General features: G+C 43.5%; 1 protein-coding gene across 4 annotated transcripts in view; it reads left to right on the top strand.

Moving 5' to 3' along the window:
• ZNF516 (zinc finger protein 516) overlaps positions 1–16,796 on the top strand; it is a 368,076-nt gene that overhangs the window by 2,029 nt on the left and 349,251 nt on the right. The window lies entirely within an intron of this gene.

Genomic DNA, 16,796 nt, shown 5'->3' with positions numbered 1-16,796 from the left:
CTATGCGCTAATAAGTGAACCCCGCAGACACTGGAGAAGTACACAGTTTATCAAAGGAAGTTGATGGGGGAGGGTGGAGAAAAGAACATACAGTTCTTCATGATCGTGAAATGGTTAGAAGGGATCTTTCTGCATTGCATATACCTATGGATTATGACAGGAATCCCTCATGCCCCTTTTCAAATAGCCAAAGATAAAATAAGATTTTTTTTTTTTTTGCATAGTGTGTGTTTTCCCTAGTTATCTGCCTACCAATAGCCTACCCAGTGGATAATTTTTTTTAGTTGAAATGTTGCGAACAAGTTTGAGAAACTTTACAATGGTAACTTTGTTATAAACTAGGAGGGTGGGGTGTTGAAATGGGCCATGTATGTAGGGAGGTTGGTTTGGAATGACAATCAACCGTTGTTTTCCTTTTAAAAAAAAACCCAGCTAGCCTCTACTATTTTATGTGCGAGGGAGATCCTATATTTTAACGGAAAAGTGTTTGTCTGCTTTTAAGCACCATTGACTGTAAACGTTAATAAGCTGCTGGCAAGGGAATCTCCTCGGAAGTGCGCAGAACCTATCTGCATATTTAATCTCGTTGCTCATATTTCATAGTCATTTGGACTCTTGCTGTTCAAAAAGATCAGCTTTGTTTAGACCTCTCGCAAACCATTCTCATTCTATTATTTTATTTGATCCAGATGCCAGGACACTATTCGTTGCATTATTGTTGGCTATACATTTTCTGGAGAGGCGAGTGGTGTAACCTGTGGAATTTGAAATGCAAATAAAAGCCTGTGGGAGTTGAGGCAGAACAAATCAGCATTTATAAATGGGGTGGGGGGGGGAAGAGAGGAGTGTGCTCCAGCTATCTTTTTTAAACACTGGATTTTATTGGTGTTTTGCCTTCATAAACAGAATGATGACATCATCTTATTTGGAAAAATATTTTTGAACGGCTGTCTGAAATGCGGGTATCTGGTGTGTTTACAGGAAAAACAGATTACCAGATTAACATGTTAACACGATCGTTTATCTGCAGCCAAAAATAGGTCAGTCCTTTCTTAAGGAAACGCGATTGCGGGTGCATGATTAAATAATGGCATTTGACTAATGAAAACACAGATTACATACAGTCTCATGTTATAGTCTTACTTAAAAAAAAAATAAATTCGGAGGCAGTCTGAGATTAATTAAAAAAAAACAAAAAAAAAAACACAACAGTTTTAAGTGGGGTGCGGGAACAAGAGCACCTTTGCTACTGCCACATTCTATATTTTCTCGTCTTTGCAAGTATCAAACTCTTATTTCCGCATTTGAATAGAAGTAGATGTCAGGCGTTGTTTTCTGAAGTAAGGGGGGGGGGGGTCTGAGAAGAATGAAACGTCGCTGCAAAGTGGCTCTTGTGTTTTGCATGTGCGCAGCCTCCCTCCCTCCCTTCCGTCTTCTTCCCCTCCCCCTTCCATTGTGAATGACAGTGCAGGACACCAATCGCTCAGCTCCCGCCCTCCGGAGCAGATCCCTCCCTTCCCTTCAGTTGCTGGCCCTGGATGAATGTGTTGAGCTGCTGCTCACTGTTCTGTTATGTATTTCCGTGCAAGTGGCCTGTACGGATACACATGCACTCCACGCTGTGTGACCTGTTAGACGTGGCATGCACAGTCCTGGAAAGCATTTGAAATCTTTCGGGAAGAAGCGAGGCACTTGTATAAAAATCATGTCTTAATACACTTAAGAGTTAATGCTGTAGCTTCTGACTGTAGACATCTGTTTTGGAAAAAAAAACCCCAACAACAATCCAACAGAGTTATACTTATTGACAGACTGACGCTATATTTTAACGAATCTTTCTTTTATAGATGTGATAACGATAATACTAGAAAGGCTGACGAGTGTCTTTCTGGGTAACAAAACTTTTTTTTTTTTTAGTGAATGCAATATTTTAGACTTTGCTCATTTTTTTTAGAAACGGGTCAATATTTTAATTGCAAATCTTTGAACTTCAGGTTCAGTGCCCTCCTAGAAATAGAGCTGCTGTTTCATCATCAGATCTAGTAAATAATAGTCATATTCACACTGCATAAGAAAAACCAAACACCGGGTGCGTTTCCTTTTGAAATGTCAATTTTTTAACCTACCCGAATAAATTCCAAATATTTGCTAGATGCATAAAATCTGTGATGCTGAAAATGCATTCCAGTTTGTATTGTAACTAAGACTAATTGGCTATTCCTTTCTTTGGTAACCCTCAGGATAGTCAATTATTTAAATATTTATCATCTTTCAGTTTGTAAAATAGTTGCTTGGCGGCAGTTCGGATCTTGGCGTAATTTACCTCGGCAGCCCGCCATACAATTTCTTGTGTATACTTCTCAACGTGGTCAACGTACCCGGAAATTTCCGAACGGCATAATTTGTTCTTTTGAAAAACCCAAGCAGAGGGAGGAGCTTTAAATGCATTCCCCAAAACGATGATTCAGAAGCCCATAAACAAACACTTTTATTTGCTTCCCCCCCCCCCACTCTGAAAGCCTGATTACCTTGATATCCCCTCCCATTCTGTTTGTACTTTAAGTACTTTATTGAATTGGGACACTGGGGAGGGCATTATCTCCCCTATCTCAATTTGGACTTTTCCTGATATATTTTCCTGGTCCCTAGTGGTTGGCTGGTATTAGGAGGAGATATAGTGGAGGGATGAGTGTGCTGCTTGTAACTACCTGTACTTGGCTACAGGAGAAGCAGTGGGGCAGCTGTTGCTGTGTAGTCTGTGGATGATTCAGAGCGGGAGGGGGGCGTGGCCAGCCTTGAGTTGCCCGACAGAGAGAGAGAGAAGGTGTGTAGTACGTCACAGAAGCCTTGCACTGAAGGAGGCGCAGCTCAGCTCTTAACCATAAACAAAGGCAAAGCCAGCTAAGAAGAGTATGAAATGGTTTACCATGTTAGTTCGCTTGGCTATCTGGAAACAGGATTGCATTGTTGAACCTCTCACCTCCAGATTTTGGGGGATATTTGATTTGAATTAGTTTCTGATAGAATATTAAGTGATCTTAAAGTGTAAAATGTTTTCATCTTGTATTGCACTTATTGAAAGTTTAATGAATAAAGAATAAAAATAATAATAATAAAAAAAAGATTTGGGGGGGTTATACCTTTGGACTCACTTTTGAGAGCCATGCTTCATCAGTTCACTATAGAACCAGTTATGGGTGACATTGTCTGTAAAAATTTTCAAATAAATTTAAATTGTGGTGTAGGGAGAAGGGAAATGGAACTCCTTTACTGTTTGTGGCCTCACAAAATATATGCATATACATGTGTTTTTTGTTTTCAAAGGTGGTAATTTAAATTTTTTTTTAGTAGTCTATGAGATCTAAATAAGGTTGAGATTTTATTAATGGTGAAATATTGGATGGTTTGTTGGTAGGTTATTTTTGAGTTGGGCAAAAGTGGTGAAGATCCTTTTGTGAAGTAGGAAACATTTATGCATAAATGTTTAAAGGAGGCAATTGAATGGCAGAATCAGCTTGGAAACATTTGAATTCTGAGGAAGGAAAAAGTTAATGAGTGATCTACCAACACCATTTAAGGTATAGCAATAGCAGTTAAACTATTTGGAAATCCTACTTTATTTAATCTTGGGCACAATAATGGGGAAGAATGATTCTTGAGATTCCAGCTTTGGTGTATACCATATTTTCACGAATATAATGTGACAACCCCTGTGCACTATATATGTGGGCACAGTATATTGGTGTATTTTTACTAAGATGTGCTAATTGCAAAATTAGTGCATTTGGTTTTTAAGGCTTTTACTTTTCAGATTTTTGCAGGTTTTGCACAGTAATAATACCTGCAATTACTTAGCTCTTAGAAACAATGTGTTAGTTTGGCAATTAGCTTGTCTTAAAAAAATAACCTGGTATGCTGACCTACAAGTGTGTTCATTCTGCTACCTCTCAATATCTCTCCTCGCTTCTCTCTCCTTATACACCTCCCAGAGAACTCCGTTCCTCAGATAAGTCATCTTAATGTTACCCTTCTCCTCCACTGCCAATTCCAGACTTCGTTCCTTTCATCTAGCTGCTCCCTATGCCTGGAATAAATTAACCGAGTTTGTCCGTCAAGCCCCTTCCCTTGTTTAAAAGGAGACTGAAAACCCACCTTTTTGATATAGCCTTTAATCCTTAACCCTAGTCCTCTGCCCTCCAACCCAGCCTGCTGATTAACCATTCCCCTTAACTGTATCCATGACATCCTGTTTGTCTGTCTTGCCTGTTTAGATTGTAACTCTTTCGAGCAGGGACTGTTTTCTTACTCTTTGTGACTCTGTACAGTGCTGCGTGTATCTGGTAGCGTTATAGAAATAATTAATAGTAGTAGTATAGCACGTGTTATATGCGTGGGCATATTATATATGTATAAACTACTTGTTATTGTCTGAAATACCAAGAGGTTGAGGTATCTCCTGCAGCACAGAAGCTTTACCTGAAATTCATCATGGGTGAGCACCATGATGTTTCTCATCTATTTCTAGGTTCTAAGTAATATATGCTGAATGCTTAGGAGCTGAACTGTCTAGAACGGGGCTGGGCAACCTCTATATGCAGATGGCCAGATCTCGGAACTCGTAAAACCGAAGAAAAGAGCATTTGTATCCTACAAACAATCACAACAACTGGAAGCTAAGGAAACCTCTCTGGTGAAATCTAGGACTGTTAAAGCAGCAGTCAGTTATGCCAAGCTCCAGATGGAGGAAAATTTGGCTAAGAATATTAAAAAGGGGATAAATCCTTCTTCAGGTATGTTAGTGACAGAAAAAAGAACACAGACGGAATAGTGTGCCTAAGGAAACCCGACGGTAACTATGTAGAATCGGACTCCGATAAAGTCGAACTACTCAATGAATACTTCTGCTTGGTCTATACCTGTGAGGTGCTAGGTTCCGGTCCACAGCTGCAGACAAGAGAAAGCTCAGAAGACCCGTTCCAGAATTTTGAATTTACCGCCAGCAGCGTCTACCAAGAACTATCAAGGCTCAAGGTGAACAAAGCCATGGGACCGGATAAACTACACCCCAGAGTGCTTAGGGAATTGAAAGATGTCCTGGCGGAGCCGTTAGCTGCGTTCTTCAATCTTTTCCTAAGCACAGGAAAAGTCCCATTGGACTGGAAAACAGCTGACGTCATTCCGCTCCACAAAAAGGGTTGCAGGTCAGAGACTGCAAATTACAGACCGGTAAGTCTCACATCAATAGTGTGTAAACTTATGGAAACGTTGATTAAACACAAATTAGATACGATTCTAAACGACAGGAGGCTGAGGGATTCCTTACTAGCATGGATTTACAAAGGGAAGGTCCTGCCAATCCAATCTAATCAGCTTCTTTGACTGAGTAACGAAAAAGCTAGATAAGGGAGAGTCCCTGGATGTCATGTATTTGGACTTCAGTAAGGCTTTTGATAGTGTCCCACACCGTAGGTTATTGAACAAGATGAGTTTGTTGGGATTAGGAGAAACATTGACTGCATGGGTTAAAGACTGGCTCAGTGGCAGACTTGAAAGGGTGGTGGTAAATGGTACTCCCTCCGAAACATCGGAAGTGATCAGTGGAGTGCCGCAGGGCTCGGTCTTGGGTCCAATCCTATTTAATATCTTTGTACGGGACCTGCCTTATGGACTTCGAGTTAAAATTGTGTTATTTGCCGATGACACTAAACTGTGCAATGTAGTAGGCAGAGTAACTGTGCCTAACACTATGACGCAGGACTTACTTTTACTGGAAAAATGGTCTAATATTTGGCAACTGAGTTTTAATGCCAAAAAGTGCAAGGTTATGCACCTTGGTAGTGGAAACCCATGCAGAACTTACACCCTAAATGGTGAGACCTTAACAAGAACTGTTGCAGAACGGGATCTGGGAGTAATCATTAGTGAAGATATGAAGACTGCCAATCAAGTGGAGAAAGCTTCATCCAAGGCTAGACAAATGCTGGGTTGCATCCAAAGAAGTTTTGTCAGCCGAAAGCCTGAAGTTATAATGCCGTGTTCAATTTCGGAGGCCACACTATCAAAAGGATGTGCTGAGAATGGAATCAGTTCAGCGAATGGCCACTAGGATTGTCTCAGGACTCAAGGATCTCCCATATGAAGAACGCCTAGGTAAGTTGCAGCTATACACTCTCGAGGAACGCAGAGAGAGGGGAGACATGATAGAGACGTTCAAATATGTTACTGGCCGTATTGAGGTGGAAGAAGACATCTTTTTCCTCACAGAACCTATGACTACAAGAGGGCATCCAATAAAAATCAAGGGTGGAAGATTTCATGGTGACATCAGGAAGTATTTCTTCACCGAAAGGGTGGTTGATCGTTGGAATGATCTTTCAGTTCAGGTAGTTGAGGCCAACAATGTGCTTGATTTTAAGAAAAAAATGGGACAAACGTGGGGTCACTTCGAGGGAGTGTTTAGGGGGGAGGGTTATTCGAGTGGGTAGACTTGTTGGGTTGATGGCCCTTTTCTGCCGTCATACTCTATGTTTCTCTATGGTCATGTGAATGTCAGTACTATGCTTGGCAGGCCATAATATTACATAATGTTGGAACTGGAAATGCACAGAGCTCCAGAGATTTTTTTTGATTTTTTTTTTTTAAAGTAAAAACTAAGGTCCCCTTTTGTCAAGCCACGTTAGGCTTTTTTATTGCCGGTTGCTTCGATAAAAGCTCCAATGCTTATAGAATTCCTATGATCATTGGAGCTTTTATTGCAGCAACTGATGATAAAAAAAACCCTAACACGGCTTGGTTAAAGGGAGCGTAAAGGAAAAAAAAAATGTTAGAGTAGCTATTCTGAAAATTTGTAATATACTACCAAAACTGATTAATGATGGTTTTCTGTGTATACTTCCCATAGTCTTGCCAGATCCATAAAATTCAATAGTGGGCTGCAGGTTGCACACCCTGATCTGGATCGTATCTAGAGAGCACTATAGATGTCAGCTTATAGCCTCCTTGGAAGTTATTTTTCAGCTTTTCAAGAATGGCTCCATGTGGAAATCAGTGGCAGGTTTTAAAATGTGAAGAAAGAGTTTGTCAGTGGTTTGGTTATATCCAAACTAACTTTTAGGACTGAAAGTTTAGTCTTTTTAGTGTCAAGTTACCACTTTAAGGGCCAACCTAGTGATCCAGTAGCTCTGCTTCACATTGCCATAGAGACATAAGAACATAAGAATTGCCGCTGCTGGGTCAGATCAGCGGTCCATCGCGCCCAGCATTCCGCTCACGTGGCGGCCCCCAGGTCAAAGACCTGTGCCCTAACCGAGACCAGCCCTACCTGCGTTCGTTCTGGTTCATCAAGAACTTGTTCAACCTTGTCTTGAATCCCTGGAGGGTGTTTTACCCTATAACAGTCTCCGGAAGAGCATTCCAGCTCTCCACCACTCTCTGGGTGAAGAAATACGTTTGTACTGAATCTATCCCCTTTTAACTTTAGAGAGTGCCCTCTCGTCCTCTCTACCTTGGATAGGGTGAACAACCTGTCTTTATCTACTGAATCTAATCCCTTCATTATCTTGAATGTTTCGATCATGTCCCCTCTCAGTCTCCTCTTTTCAAGGGAGAATAGGCCCAGCTTCTCTAATCTCTCACTGTACGGCAGCTCCTCCAACCCCTTAACCATTTTAGTTGCACTACCCTTTCGAGTAGTGCCATGTTCTTCTTCATGTACGGCGACCAGTGCTGGACGCAGTATTCCAGGTGAGGGCGTACCATGGCCCGGTACAGCGGCATGATAATCTTCTCCGATCTGTTTGTGATCCCCTTCTTAATCATTCCTAGCATTCTGTTCGCCCTTTTCGCCGCCGCCGCACATTGGCAGACGGCTTCATTGACTTGTCGACCAGTACTTCCAAGTCTCTTTCCTGGGAGGTCTCTCCAAGTACCGCCCCGGACATCCTGTATTCATGCATGGGTTTTTGATACCAACATGCATTATTTTACACTTATCCACGTTGAACCTCATTTGCCATGTTGCTGCCCATTTCTCGAGCATGGTTATGTCGTGTTGCAGATCCTCACAGTCCCCCTGCGTCTTCACTACTCTGAATAACTTCGTATCGTCCGCAAATTTAATCACCTCACTCATCGTACCTATTTCCAGATCATTTATGAATATGTTGAAGAGCACGGGTCCAAGCAGTGGTTTTCAACCCACTCCTCGGGAACAAACTGGCCAGCTGGGTTTTCGAGCTATCTTCAATGGATATGCATGAGAGAGATTTGCATTCCAGGAAGACAGTGCATGGAAATCTATCTCATGCATATTCATTGCTAATATCCTGAAACCTCGACTGGCATGGGTTTAATTCCTCAAGTGGCTTGGATGGGGATGCTATGGAGCAGTGTTGACAACTGCTGTGCAGGAGCCTTTGCCATTAGACTAGAGCAGGGATGTCAAACTCAATCACATAAGGGGCTGAAATCTAAAACACAGGCTAAGTCACGGGCCAAATTTTTTTTATTAAGATACTTAGTCTTAGTAGAAGTATAGATCCTTCCTCAACCTCAGACATCTGTGGCGCAGTCAGGCACTTGTGTACAGCGCCCTGATCCAATCTAGCTTTTACACTGGGACTGGGTCCTTCTGCCTGCAAATGGATACTGAGGCAGCGTAGTGAGAAGCTTGGAGCACTGCTGGGAGTGGGGCAGCGTGTTCAGGTGTTTGGAGCGCCACTGAGACTGGAGTTGCACAGTCAGGTGCTTAGATGTGGTACAGTCACCGCGGGCCACATAAAACAGCCAGGCGGGCTGGATTCCCCCCCACCCCGGGCCTTGTGTTTGACATGCGTGGTCTAGAGGCTGATTGAATTTTGGATTCAGTATCACAACTGGCCCAAAATGTGGGTTTGGGTTTCATCTGAAAATGCCACTACATTTTCGTCTCAAGCCACAACTCTTCGCTTTCCCCATCCCCCCATAATCACTTTTTGTCCCCCCCCTCCCCCCGTGCCTACTTTAAGAAACCTTGGTGGCCCAGTGGTCTCTTCAGGAGAAGGAACAAAGCCCACTGATTCCTGCTCAGTGCTGCTGCTCCTTCAACATGGCTTCTGGGACTTCCAACAGCAGTCTCCTGAGACTTCTGGGGGAGGTCTTGGCAGCCATTTTGCTACTACAACCAGCATAAGTAGGAATGACTGGAGATTGGAATCAGCATAAATTTAGTTTATTTCTAGTCCGCCTTTGTCCAAAGCGGATTACAAAAGTAAACATACACAATAAACACAATTAAAATACATACCAAACATTATTAAACAGATAAAAAAATCTGATGAGCCATAAGACCCAACATATTACTTACTAGTAAGCATATTTCATTTTTGCAGTCGTTTACACCAGTGTATTGCAAACTTTGTGCCTCCTGAGATTTCAGGTGTGTCGCGACACACAGGGGAGGAGGAGAGATGCCGGCACCGGCTGATTGCCTATAGGACCTGCCTCTCACAGCGAGAGGCACGTCCAGTAGGCAATCAGCCGGCACCAGCGCCTCTCCTTCCATCAATAACACTCTGCAGAGAAAAAGAAAAGGGGCCAACGATAATATGGTAAACTGCCATCTAATAATAACAAACCATCCATAACAGCCTTTCCCCATCATCCTGTTGCCCCCCTCCCCAACCCGCCCCCCCCCTTGCCTGCCAAAACACAAAATATATTCTGAAACAGCAAAAATAGGCCGCCTAATACTCTAAACACTCTCACTACCCCTTCCTCCTCCCTCCCCACCCACACACTCAGTCAGCTATTTGATTCAGGATTAATTGCCAATCGCTATGATGTCTTTCATAGTGGCCTTGTCGTTTGGCCACCACATTCTCCAGGTGAAGCACATAGCTCAAGCGACTTCACCACTCATCCATTGTGAGGACATAGGAGCTCTTCCAGTGAGATGCAATAAGACACTTTGCTGCAGCCATTCCCACATGGAGCAAACGACTTTGCCACCAGAGAGGTTTAGCAGAATTAAGGCCCAATAAACAGCTCTGAGGATCAAAGTCCACTGGGCAATGAAGCTACCTCTCCATACAAGTTCTCACCATCCTCCAGAAAGGCTGCAGCATAGAACAGGAACACCAAACACCTTCAGCAAACACTAGAAACAGAGGGATAAATACGATGAAGCCTCTCAGGGGTTTAATATCACCTACATAAAACTTTGTATGCATTTTCTTGTATTAAAACACACATAGAAACTCTTTGTATCTCCTTACAGATAAAGTTCAATTGAGAATCTGTAAAAGATCTCCCCAACTCAGTTTCCCTTTTACAGCAAAATGGACAAGAAACTCTATCCCTCTTTAACAATTTCTTATTCCTGCAAGTTTTTCAGGTGTTATAGATTCACAGGCAGCTTTTTCCACTGTATGGGACCTGCATAAGCAGAAGCAATCTCAATTTGGCTGCTGAGACCTGCCACTGCAGTCACATAAGTCATTTTGGAAGAGAAGCTGGTCATGCACAGGAGTGAGTGGGGATTGTCCACTACCCACCAATGATATGGTAGGCCCAGGAAGGAACTGCTGCTGGAGAGTAGGGTAGATTCATGAGAAGGCTGCCACTGGCAGGGGAGAGAGTTTGTGAGGGGGACTCATGAAGGGGGTCTGCTGCCAGCAGTAGCGCTATAGAAATAAGTAGTAATAGTAGTACCGTGTTTCTCCGAAAAAAAGACTGTCATATTAATTTTGGGCCCAAAAAACGCACTGGGTCTTATTTTCGGGGTAGGTCCTATTTTTTTCATGTACAATGATCATCTCTTCATGTACAATGATCATCTTCTTCTCCTCTACCTCAATTCTTCCTCTTTCCTTTCCCCCAGATGTACAGTATCTTTCCTCCCCTCTCACCCATCCCCTTGTGCCTTCCCTCTGCAGCATATTTCTATCCCTCCTTCTCTCCCTCCCATCCCTCCTGCAGCAGAACCTTTGAGCAGCCCTCCGCCACACAGCTGAACTCCTGCTGACCATCCCATCCTTCCATCTCTCCCTCCCATCCGAACCCCGCCGACTGCGAGACCTACATACCTCCCTCCACAGAGCAGCATCGGCAGCACTCTAAACAGGCTGCTTCGCAGCCTTCTTCCGCTAGGGCCTTCAGTGCGCCACGTTGCTGATGGCTTCATCAGTGATGCAACAGAGGGAATGCCCCAGCGGGAGAAGGCTGCAAAGCAGCCTGTTCGGAGTGCTGCCGACGCTGCTCTGTGGAGGGAGGTAGTAGGTCTCGCGGTTGTAGAGTCAGTAGGTTTTGTACAGGAGGGAGAGATGGAAAGATGGGAGAGTCAGCGGGGTTTCAGCTGCATGCTGGGGGCGGTAGTAGGTGGAGGTGGAGGTGGGGGTAGCGCTGCTGCCATTGAATCCAGGGACAAGGGTTTATTTTTGGGATAAGGCTTATATTAAGACCTACCCTGAAAATCATGCTAGGGCTTGTTTACGGGGAAACACGGTAGTAGTAGTAGTACCACCAGTAGTAGGTGGGTCTGGGAAGGGAGATTTTTTTAATTGGGTGGAGGTTGGGACCAGCTGAAACCAAGCGGCCAGTTTTGGTCTCTGATTCGATTTCGGACAGATTCTACAACACACTATAGTGACACCTAGTGGTCAGACATGTAGTAGTGGGCTCTGAAAGGAGCCTTGGACTGTGTTCCTGGCTAAGGACTATTGTGGCAATAGCTGTGCTAGACTGAGGGGGGTTGTCTTTAAATGAGACTAACCCTTAACTGATTTTGAATGAAGTTCTCAGCAGTTTCTAAGTTTATTTAAAATTTGATATACCACTTAAAATAATTGTCTTAAGTCATGCACAATGAGAAATATATAAAATCTAAAATTGCTGGGGTAACATAACTTAAGACGTAAACAAAGACAGAATGTATGGACACGTGAGAGGGGAATACAATCTGTGATAGGATAGAAGGAGAATAAAAGGTAAGTACAATAGGAGGGATGTGCTCTTCATTTCATTTATTCTTTTAAGGATTACGAGGTTATAGCTTGTAGGCATCTTGTAAATAAAAATGTTTTAAAATTTGATTTAAATTTGTCAATGGAAGTTTCTTCCCACAAGTTCAATTGTAGTGAGTTCCAAAGTGTTGGGGCTGTAACTGAAAAGATCTTTTTACATGTGGTGCCATAGAAGAGGGGGAGGGGGTATTCAGTAGATGTTGGTTGCTAGATCTAAGTATTCTTGGTGAGCAATAAGGATTGATCAGCCTGTCCACGAATTCTGGGGAATGTAAAATTTTTGTTTTGAATGTAAGAAGTAAGATTTTATAAGTTAATCTATGGGTAATTGGTAGCCAATGCGATTTTATCAGAAGGGGTGTTACATGATCAGTGTGTAGCCTGGTGAACGAGAAGCTGAAAAGAGGAGAAATCCACTGGGACAGAAGTATCCCAAGAAAATAAACGCTATACTGACATTCAGTGTTGAAATGTATTTGGAATTTTGCAAGAAAGTCAGATTGTTCTGTTTTGGTTCCTTCTATTATTGCTTAACTTTCTGCAGTGTGTCCTTCGGTTGTGTGAAAACAAGCTTAGGATAGGCTGTGCTGTTGATACTTGTCTAACATTATCATTCAGTAGAACTGAAGGAATGTTGCAGCTAGATGCTTTGTGCATTTTTTTTTCCTGAAAAATGTAAAGTTCTCTAAATTATATTTGAGTTTAGTTATCAAGGAAGTGTCTTTAGTTTCACAAGAATAACGGCCATGCCTGTCTTGAATAATCTATGCTAGAAGTCATCTGCACCCATTTCCTCCTTTTTATTGCCTGCAATAACTTACAACCTAGTAACTGGCTACTCCGTCTCCCCAGTGCAGATTTTATAACGGCCTCCCAGTTCCCTTCTGACTCCATTTGTACTTGGAAGTGTCTATGACACCTAGGGAAGCAATTAACGGTCCTTGCACTCAGAAAAAGAGCAATTTTTCTTTAAACCTCACATGTATCATACTTTGTTAGAGGTTAATATCTGAACAGTGGTAGAAGTGTAGCAGAAGATTAAAAGGAAACATGATAATTTTCAACCCGGAAATAAGCACAGAGATGAGCATGGAAATATTTTGTTTCAATTGCCTCTTTTGGTGCTTTGTTACTACATTTTAGCATTAAAATGCAGAAAAGAAATGAACATTTTGTAGTGTTTGTGTGCGCATGTGCTTTGGATGGGAAATCATACAAAGGAACTCTTTTATTAAAGTGTGCTAAACAGTGGGTGAATTATATGTTAATTGTTTCCACACAAGCGCACAAATGATTATTATGGTGGCATGGCAGTTCATGCACATTAATTTTCATATTGTTTTAAAGGGTGCTACCTGATTCACTGATTCAAATCGATTTACTGATTCACTTTGGTGAATCAATTCTAATCGATTCATTTTCTAAAATACTTGGACTCCTGACATAGTCCAGGTTTCCTAAAGCAGCAGTGGCTGGCGGGCAGAGGCATCGTAGTGAACAGGCTGCTCCTGGCCTGCTCCGCCGGGGCCGTTCTGCTGCATCACTGATGATGCAGCAGAGGGAAGCCCTGATGGGGCAGGCCACAAGAGCCTGTTCAGAGCGCTACCTCTGCCTCTGCCACTGCTGCTTTTGGAGGTCCAAAAATATGTCGGGTCTCACAGTGGGAGGGTCGATTAGGAAGTGCTACATAGGAGGGATGGAAGGCTGCTGCACAGGTGGATGAGAGGAAGGATGGAAATCTGCTGTACTGAGGGTTGGGAGGGAGGAATGGAAAGCTGCTGTACATGGGAGAGAGGAGAAAGGAAGAATTGTTGAACATGGGATGGAGGAGATAAAGGAAGAGATGCAACAAAGAGGTAGAAAGGGGTGAGTGGGAGAAATCCTGCATATGGTGGAGGGGAGGGAGACATGCTTGGAGAAGAGAGAGAGAGAGAAATGTTGAATATAGGGTGGAGAGCAGGGAGAGATGGTATATGGGGAGAGAGAAATGTTGCACATGATAATGGCGGGGAGGAACAGAGAGATGCTGCATGGAGAGGAATAGAAAGGTTTGACCCAGGGCACAAGGCAGGGATAGAGAGAAAGATGGTAGACAGTAGTGCTGCCCGATTCAGGAAAAAAAATTTCGATTTGATTCGATTTTCGTGCCCAATTGGGTGTTTTTTTCAAACATCCTGGTGGGTTTATTTTATAGCTTCTACACCCCCTTTGCCCTCTCCTACCCACACTGGCGCTGTGGTGTAAACAAAATAAAGAAACAAAAAGGACTTTTCCTCTCTCTGTTAAATCCTAGGTCACGTTTGCGGTCTAACACCAGCTCTGGCAGGATACACTTTTCAAATCTGACATATTGTAATCACAAAACAGAAAATGATTTTCTACCTTTTACTGTCTGGTTGTCTTCTGATAACTCGCTTCTTTCTTCTTTCTCCGTGCTAACCATCCATCTTCCATCTGTGTCCTCCCCTTCCATTTCCATTCTTTTCCCCTGGTCTGGCATCTGTCTCCCCTCCCCCACCTCCATGCCCTGACATCTCTCCCTCCATGGTCTAGTATTGCCTTTCCTTTCCCTCCCTCCCATGGTCTTGGCATCTCTTTCCTCTCCTCTCCCTTCCTGGGTTTCCTTATCCCTCCTTCCCTCTCTCCCCAATTGGGTGCAGCAACAGCATTTCTCTTCCCCCTCCTCCTTCACTGCTCTCCCCTCAGTCCTGCTGCAGCTTTCCCTCTTCCATTTTAAGTCCAGCAGCACTATCCTCTGTTCCCAATCCAGCAGCACCTTTCCCTCTCACCTCCCTCCTCCACTCAGCTCCAACAGTACCTCTCCCTCCCCTCTACTTCCGTTTCCCCCACCAACTAGCTGCAGCACCTCTCCTCTCCGACTAGCAGGGCTCCTCTCGCTTCCCTTTCCCTCCCCTCTGACTAGAAGCAGTACCTTACCCACTCACCTCCCAGATCTAGCAGCATTACTCTCTCCTCTCCTCGCCTCCTATCAGCCCCCCTCCCTCTTGTCTCCCAGGTCCATCGGCACCACGCCCCCATCCCGAGTAACAGGCTCTCATTGGCTCTCACTGGCTTGTGGATTCGGCCTGACATGGCACAGCCTGAAGTTGTATTTGACTCTGGTAAAGAAAATACAAAAGAAAAAAAACCAGGCACTTTTTCAAACCCTCCCCATAACACTAGCCTATATTAGCAGCTGCACTGCTCTCTCATTCCGTAGCTTTAGCGAGTCAATTCGCTTCTGCAGCCTCAGAGCCTCTGCTAGGCCGTTCCGCCTCTGATGATGCAACTTCCTTCTTCCTCGGAGGCGGGACGGCCTAGCAGAGGCTCTGAGGCTGCAGAAGCGAATTGACTCTCTCCACCTTCTGGTTGATGGACATAATCCCACTAGTCTCTGGATTCATCTGCTGTGACTAAAGGAAAGAAAATTAACAGGTAAGAACATAATTTTTCCTTTTGCCTAGTCACTCCCTCAACCCTTTACTAGCATCAGTAAGTAATCCTATATGAAGATATATTGTAACGCACTATATGTACACTCTATACTGTAACACCGTGAATGTAAACCGTAACCTGTTCTGAGCTCTTTGGGAAGGATGGGATATAAATCTAAATAAATAAATTAAACAGAGGTGGGCGACAACGGTTCTCAAGGGCCGCAACCCAGTTGGGCTTTCAGGATTTCCAGAATGAACATGCCTGAGATTTGATTTGCATGTGCTGCTTTCATTGGATGTAAATAGATCTCATGCATATTCTTTGTTGAAATCTTGAAAACTCATCTGGGTTGATGCCTTGAGGACTGTGGTCACTCGCTCCTGTCTTAAGGGCTACTTTAAATAGTTGGTGAGAGGGCAGCATTTGTCGATAGGAAGGAAGATTGTTTCATAGTGCAGGGCCAGTGACGTTAAACATTGAATCCTGAAAGGTGTCCAGAAACATTTGATGAAAGGAAGGAATTACTAAGAGAATCGGTTGCGTGGAGAGAAGGGTACATGTCCTGGAGTATAGAATCAAACAAAGGGAGAGAATAAGTTAGCTTGCTGAGTGATGGATTTTGTAAACTAGAGTCAAAATGTAGTTTAGTGGGGAGCCAATGTTGTACATTGAGAAGGGGAAGAGTGTGACACAGTGGTTAAAGCTATAGCCTCAGCACCCTGAGGTTGTGGGTTCAAACCCACCCTACTCTGTGTGACCCTTGGCAACTCACTTTATCCCTCCATTGCCCCAAGTACATTAGATTGTGAGTCCACCGAGACAGGCAGGGAAAAATGCATGAGTACCTGAATAAATTCATGTAATCCATTCTGAGCTCCCCTGGGAGAACACTATAGAAAATAGAAAAAAAAAAAAAGAGGAGTGGGGTAACACGATCGAAGTAACATTTCCCTGTAGTCCTCTTGACAGTTATATCCCGCATGAGTTGCAGGCACCTGGGTTCTTTTTGGTGATGTTTAAAGGTATCTAATTTTTTTTTTTTTTTCTAGCCAGTTGGATTTGGATGAGGCCATCATCAGAATAGAGCTGGACTGATTTTAATATGTAGTAGTCTAATGGTTAGAATAATAGGATGAGAAGTGGTGAATCCTGATCTAAATCCCACTGGCAGCTTGTGATCCTTGGCAAGTCATAAGCACATAAGCAATGCCTCTGCCGGGTCAGACCTGAGGTCCATCGTGCCCAGCAGTCCGCTCACGCGGCGGCCCAACAGGTCCAGAACCTGCGTAATAATCCTCTGGAGACAAGAAAATGCCTACTCTACCTGAATGTAACTCACCCTGACTTATAGCTGAAAAA

This window comes from Geotrypetes seraphini, chromosome 2 (assembly GCF_902459505.1).
Source record: "Geotrypetes seraphini chromosome 2, aGeoSer1.1, whole genome shotgun sequence".
Taxonomy (NCBI): Eukaryota; Metazoa; Chordata; class Amphibia; order Gymnophiona; family Dermophiidae; genus Geotrypetes; species Geotrypetes seraphini.
Note: the sequence above shows the minus strand (reverse complement) of the source record. Positions and strands in the feature narration are given on the sequence as shown.